This window comes from Sapajus apella, unplaced genomic scaffold (assembly GCF_009761245.1).
Source record: "Sapajus apella isolate SASKATOON/1434 unplaced genomic scaffold, GSC_monkey_1.0 scaffold144, whole genome shotgun sequence".
In the NCBI taxonomy this organism is placed as follows: domain Eukaryota; kingdom Metazoa; phylum Chordata; class Mammalia; order Primates; family Cebidae; genus Sapajus; species Sapajus apella.
In genome coordinates this window covers 2,415,574-2,421,911 of record NW_022437084.1, presented here as the reverse complement: position 1 = coordinate 2,421,911, position 6,338 = coordinate 2,415,574, and the positions used below count along the sequence as shown (strand labels likewise).

The 6,338-nt window shown below is 51.5% G+C and overlaps 1 protein-coding gene across 1 annotated transcript in view; it reads right to left on the bottom strand.

The window, feature by feature from the left end:
- The window catches only part of IL4I1 (interleukin 4 induced 1), a 40,149-nt gene that overhangs the window by 12,078 nt on the left and 21,733 nt on the right, over positions 1-6,338 (bottom strand). The window contains exon 2 of the mRNA XM_032264478.1: positions 3,069-3,189. The gene's annotated coding sequence lies outside the window, so the exon portion shown is untranslated. The remainder of the gene's footprint in view (positions 1-3,068; positions 3,190-6,338) is intronic.

The following is a 6,338-nucleotide window of genomic DNA, read 5'->3' as shown; positions in this document are numbered from 1 at the left end:
TGCCTGTAATCCCAGCTACTCAGGAGGCTGAGGCAGGAGAATTGCCTGAACCCAGGAGGCAGAGGTTGCGGTGAGCCGAGATCACACCATTGCACTCCAGCCTGAGTAACATGAGTGAAACTCCGTCTCAAAAAAAAAAAAAACTTTCACCAAGGCTTGGGTGGGCAGGGCCTGCCCAGGGGATGACCTGGGACCTGGGTGGGAGTCAGGGGGTCCAGGCCCAGATAAGAGAAGGGACTCAGGGACCAGAGTGGGTGTGACTATGTGCCAATAAAACTTTATTTACAAAAACAGGAGGAGGGACTGTAGTTTTCCTTTATTTATTTTTTCTTTTCTTTTTTTTTTGGGGGGGTGGAGCGTCACTCTGTTGCCCAGGCTGGAGTGCAGTGGCACAATCTCAGCTCTCATTGCTACCTCTGCCTCCCAGGTTCAAGCAATTCTTGTGCTTCAGCCTCCCCAGGTAGCTGGGATTACAGGCACCCACCACCCACCAACCACCACCCACTTTTTTCTTTTCTTTTTTTTTGAGACAGAGTGTTGCTCTGTTGCCCAGGCTGGAGTGCAGTGGCACAATCTCGGCTCACTGCGACCTCCACCTCCTGGGTTCTAAGGATTCCCCTGCCTCAGCCTCCTGAGCAGCTGGGATTACAGGCGTGCACCACCCTGCCTGCCTGATTTTGCATTTTTAGTAGAGAGACAGGGTTTCACCATGTTGGCCAGGCTGGTCTTCAACTCCCAACCTCAAATGATCCACTTGGCTTGGCCTCCCAAAGTGCTGGGATTACAGGAGTGAGCCACCTCACCCGACCAATTTTTGTATTTTTTAGAAGAGACTGTGTTTTACCATATTGGCCAGGCTGATCTCAAGCTTCTGTTCTCAAGCCATCTGCCTGCCTTGGCCTCCCAAAGTGCTGGGATTATAGGCGTGAGCCACTGCGCCCCACTGTGTTTGGCTTGCCAAGGCGGGTGGATCACGAGGTCAAGAGATCGAGACCATCCTGGTCAACATGGTGAAACCCCGTCTCTACTAAAAATACAAAACATTAGCTGGGCATGGTGGCGCGTGCCTGTAATCCCAGCTACTCAGGAGGCTGAGGCGGGAGAATTGCCTGAACCCAGGAGGCGGAGGTTGCGGTGAGCCGAGATCGCGCCATTGCACTCCAGCCTGGGTAACAAGAGCGAAACTCCGTCTCAGAAAAAAAAAAAAAAAAAAAAAAAAAACAGTTAGTGTAGGCCAGGTACGGTGGCTCATGCCTGTAATCCCAGCACTTTGGGAGGCCCAGGAGGGCAGGTCACCTGAGGTCAGGAGTTAGAGACCAGGCTGACCAACATGGTGAAACCCTGTCACTACTAAAAATACAAAAATTAGCTGGGCGTGGTGGTGGGTGCTTGTAATTCCAGCTACTCAGAAGACTGAGGCAGAAGAATCATTTGTACCCAGGAGGCGGAGGTTGCTGTGAGCTGAGGTCATGCCACTGCATTTCAGCCTGGGCAACAAAGTGGGACTCCGTCTCAAGAAAAAAAATGAAAAACGATTTGTCAAGATGCAAATCAGAGTCCATATTGCATTTGAGTGATTGTCTTGGTCAGTAAGTACCACTTTATGCCCAGCATGGTGGCTCACACCTGCAATCCCAGCACTTTGGGAGGCTGAGGCGGGTGGATTGCCAGAGCTCAGAACTCAGCCTGGCAACACGGCAAGACTCCGGCTAAAAAGAAGAAGAAAAAAAAAAAGCCGGGCGCGGTGACTCACACCTGTAATCTCAGCACTTTGGGAGGCTGAGGCAGGCTGATCATGAAGTCAGGAGTTTGAGACCAGCCTGGGCAATATGGTGAAACCCCATCTCTACTAAAAAACTACAAAAAAATTAGCTGGGTGTGGTGGCATGCGCCTGTAGTCCCAGCTACGAGGGAGGCTGAGGCAAGAGAAGTGCTTGAACCCGGGAGGCAGAGGCTGCAGTGAGCCGAGATTGTGCCACTGCACTCCAGTCTAAGCAAGAGTGAGACCTTGTCTCAAAAAAAAAAAAGTGTCGCTTTCAGTTCTGTGGATTCAAGGGAACTAGGGTGTCTAATGTGACTCCAGGGCACCAGGCTAGTCCCCAAGAAGGCAGCACACCTGGTCTGCTTCTTGCTTCAGGAAATCTTTGGCGTTTGAGAGGGTTCAACCTAATGGTGTCTGGAGGGGAGACGGGACGAGGGCGCCCGTGTGGGTCAGTGTTTGGAGTGACCAGGGCCCTACTGTGCAGGAGCCAAGGGTGTGATCTTGTGGGACAGGCATGGGAACAGCTGGGGTCACTGAAACCTGGCTGCTAAGAAGCAGACCTGACTTCCAAGCGTGAGGTCTTCACACCCTGAGAAGTTCTGTGGAGAGATGCTGCCCTGAGTCTGAGGGCAGATTTTTTTTTTCTTTTTTGAGACAGTCTCACTCTGTCGCCCAGGCTGGAGTGCAATGGTGCGATCTGGGCTCACTGCAACCTCCACCTCCCTGGTTCAAGCGATTCACCTGCCTCAACATCCCAAGTAGATGGGATTACAGGCGCCCGACACCATGCCCGGCTAATTTTTTGTATTTTTAGTAGAGATGGGGTTTCACTATGTTGGCCAGGCTGGTCTCAAACTCCTGACCTTGTGATCCGCCCGCCTCGGCTTCCCAAAGTGCTGGGATGACAGGTGGCAGGTACTGTGCCCGGCCAACTACGTATGTTATCGTATGTGCTGGGTCTGTTTTTTTGTCTTGCTCTTGCCACCCAGGCTGGAGTGCAGTGGTGCGATCTCAACTCACTGCAACCAATCTCCGCCTCCCGGGTTCATGTGACCCTCCCACCTCAGTCTCCAAGAAGCTGGGACTCTAGACAGGAGCCACCATGGCTGGCTAAATTTTGTATTTTTGTGGAGAAGGGGTTTTACCATGTTGCCCAGGCTGGTCTCAAAATCCTTACCTCAAGTGATCCACTCCCCTTGGCCTCCCCAGAGTGCTGGATTACAGGCATGAGCCACCACACTCAGCCCCCAGCTGCCACTCTTACCCCCAAACAGGGAAAAGCAAAGCAGTAAGAGCTGAGATTCACCTTTAAAAGCCTCTGATTCCAAATTTAGTCACCAAATGTGTCTTCATATTAATTAATGAGGAACTTAAGGACTTGAGGCCATTTGTTGGGACTGACAAGGAAGCACATCTGTGTTTTCTTCCTGGAAAGGGAAACTGAAATTACAATGGAGCTACCACCACCCACGGTGGCATCCAGGGGTTGCTGATGCTTCTGCGATCTTGGGATCCCTCCCAGACTCCCCCAAGAGGCCTCTTGGATCCATTTCCCACATGGCTCCAGGGCACAGAGCTTCCTGATTTAATGGAATCACTTGTGTTCTTTAAGATCCCTTGTGGGGGGTGGAGGGAGTGGGAAGAAAATCTATAACTTAAATTTGCTTTTTTTTTTTTGAGACAGAGTCTTAACTTTGTTACCCTGGCTGGAGTGCAATGGTGTGATCTCAGCTCACTGCAACCTCCGCCTCCCAGGTTCAAGTGATTCTCCTGCCTCAGCCTCCTAAGTAGCTGGGATTATAGGTACCCGCCACCACATCTGGCTATGTTTTGTATTTTTAGTGGAGATGGGGTTTCAGATTGATCTTGAACTCCTGACTTCAAGTGATCACCTCCCTTGGCCTCCCAAAGCTGGAATTTGTCCTTATTTTTAAAATACAACTATAAGAAAGCAATTAAGCATTGCTAATGTTTAATATGCAAAATAGGAAACAATATGCAAAATAATAGGAAAAATATACACACTTTGGAAATACATGCTCAAATTTTCGCATCGCGATTGTGTGGCCCCTGCCAATGACCTTCTTGTGGGCAATTTTTGGTAACTCCAGCACCAGATCAGGATCAGCTCTAAAAATGGACGCTGAATGTGAAAATGTAGGTAAAATGCAAACTGCTTCTACCTCCTAGAGGGACTCCAGGCCTCCCTTCTGGCAGAGGGGACAGTATGAGTCATGGCCTATTAACTGCAGAAAAAGGCCCCTGCTAGGCCAGGCGCAGTGGCTCACGCCTGTAATCCCAGTACTTTGGGAGGTGGGTGCATCATGAGGTCAGCAGTTTGAGACCAGCCTGGCCAACACAGTGAAACCCTGTCTGTACTAAAAATACAAAAAATCAGCTGGACCCGGTGGCAGGTATCTGTAATCCCAGCTACTTGGGAGGCTGGGGCAGGAGGATCGCTTGAACCCAGGAGGCGGAGGTTGCAGTGAGCACAGATTGTGCCACTGCACTCCAGGCTGGGTGAAAAGAGCTGGATTCCGTCTCAAAAAGAAGAAAAGAGGCCAGGCGCGGTGGCTCACTCCTGTAATCCCAGCACTTTGGGAGGCCGAGGCGGGTGGATCACGAGGTCAAGAGATCGAGACCATCCTGGTCAATATGGTGAAACCCCGTCTCTACTAAAAAAATACAAAAAATTAGCTGGGCATGGTGGCGCGTGCCTGTAATCCCAGCGCTCAGGAGGCTGAGGCAGGAGAATTGCCTGAACCCAGGAGGCGGAGGCTGCGGTGAGCTGAGATCGCAACAACGCCCTCAAAGCTGGGTATTAATAGCGAAACTCCGTCACAAAAAAAAAAAAAAGAAGAAAAGAAAAAAGGCCCCTGCTGTAGGTGTAGGTGACGGCTTTGAGAGAAGCAACTGGGGTTGTGGGGTCTTTCTCTGGTTTACACCCACCCCGTGGCTTCTGCTTAGACACAACTCTTGTCCTCCGGAGCCCAAGATGGTCCAAGGAAATGACTCATGATCATGACTTTGGGCCCCCAGCATGACGTGGCACAGGCTGAGGGAGGCCGCAAGGGTACACTCCCCACAGCCCAGGAGATTTGAGCACTTAGGACCATTCCAGTTCCCAGAGGGAGGCCGGAGGCAGACCATTGGGCCTTTATATTCACCTGATACCCTCCTCCTAGCCCCAGGTGACAGTAAGGAATGCGGCCCATGACGTCTGTAGCCACTGGAATAGCGCCTTAGGGATGGTGCCAGACGGCTTCACATGTGTGTGTATTTTTTGAGACGGGGTCTGCCTCCGTCGCCCAGGCTGGAGGGCAGTGGCGTGATCATGGCTCACTGCAGCCTCAAACTCCTGGGCTTAAGCGATCCTCCCACCTCAGCCTCCCCGGTCGCTGGGACAGCAGGCACATGCCACCACGCCCAACCAACTTTTTGGTTGTTTTTGAAGAGATGGTTTCACCATGTTGCCCACGCTGGTCTTGAACCCCTGACCTCAAGTGATCCGCCCATCTTGGCCTTCCAAAGTGCTGGGATTACAGGTGTGAGCCACCGCGCCCAGCTACGTTTGTGTATATTCTACAATATAACTGTCACCAACACCTGGGGCCCCTTAAGGACTTGAGGCCATTTGTCGGGCCTCAAGGGAACCCACGGCAGGTTCACTCACATGTCCTCTTCTACCACTGGCACTGGCCCTTCCCGGAGCAAACCACAATTCGCATTTGTCTATTCCCCCTTCCCATCAAGCAAACACTGCTTCATCACATGCTCCTGCGTCTAAGCAAGCACTGCCTGATTTGCTTGCCTGAGCCTTTCACATGAATGGCACCCTGGAGAGCCTCCTGGGACCCGCTCTTTCTACTCGACTTTCTCCTGCTAACATCCATCCAGATGAGCAGCAGCTTTTTTGGTTTCACAATACATTTATTTAGAAAAGCAACATACAGTAATAGGTATTTCAGAGAATGCAGCAAAGAGTAAAGAGAAATACAAAAGACACTTGGGATACAGCCGCCGGCTTCTGCCTTCCACACACACACTGGATTTCACTGTAAGTGACCAGGGGAACTCTGGTGCCAGGAAGTTCACAACCAAGTCTGTGGCCACCACTGCAGCTGTAGCCAGTTCTGTGGACTGACGTTATGTTGGGATTCATTGTTCTTTCATTTAACAAATGTGACAGGGACTGGGCTGGGGACACACAGGAATAAGTGGGTCTCCGCCCGTGGGAGCTCAGAATCTAACAGTGAGACAGAGGCGCAAACAGCTAGCAAATGACGGCATAGGAAGTGCCACCAAGGTGCAGGCTCAGGGTGCTATAGGGACCTGCAAGGCCACCGGACTGAGCTTTGGGTAGCTGGGAAGGCTTCCTGGAGGAGGTGAGGCCAGAAGTGGGGCAAGCCTGGGCCAGGCACAAGGCAGGCCTCTTGGCTCCCGCGTGTGGTTCCTCAACATGCCGTGTACAGGCCCCTCAGCTGACCTGTCTTCTGTGAAATTCTCTATGTCGCTGTCTGTTCTGTTCGCACTGTGCTTTGTCTTGGTGGTTGGCTTTCACGAACCCACATCTTAC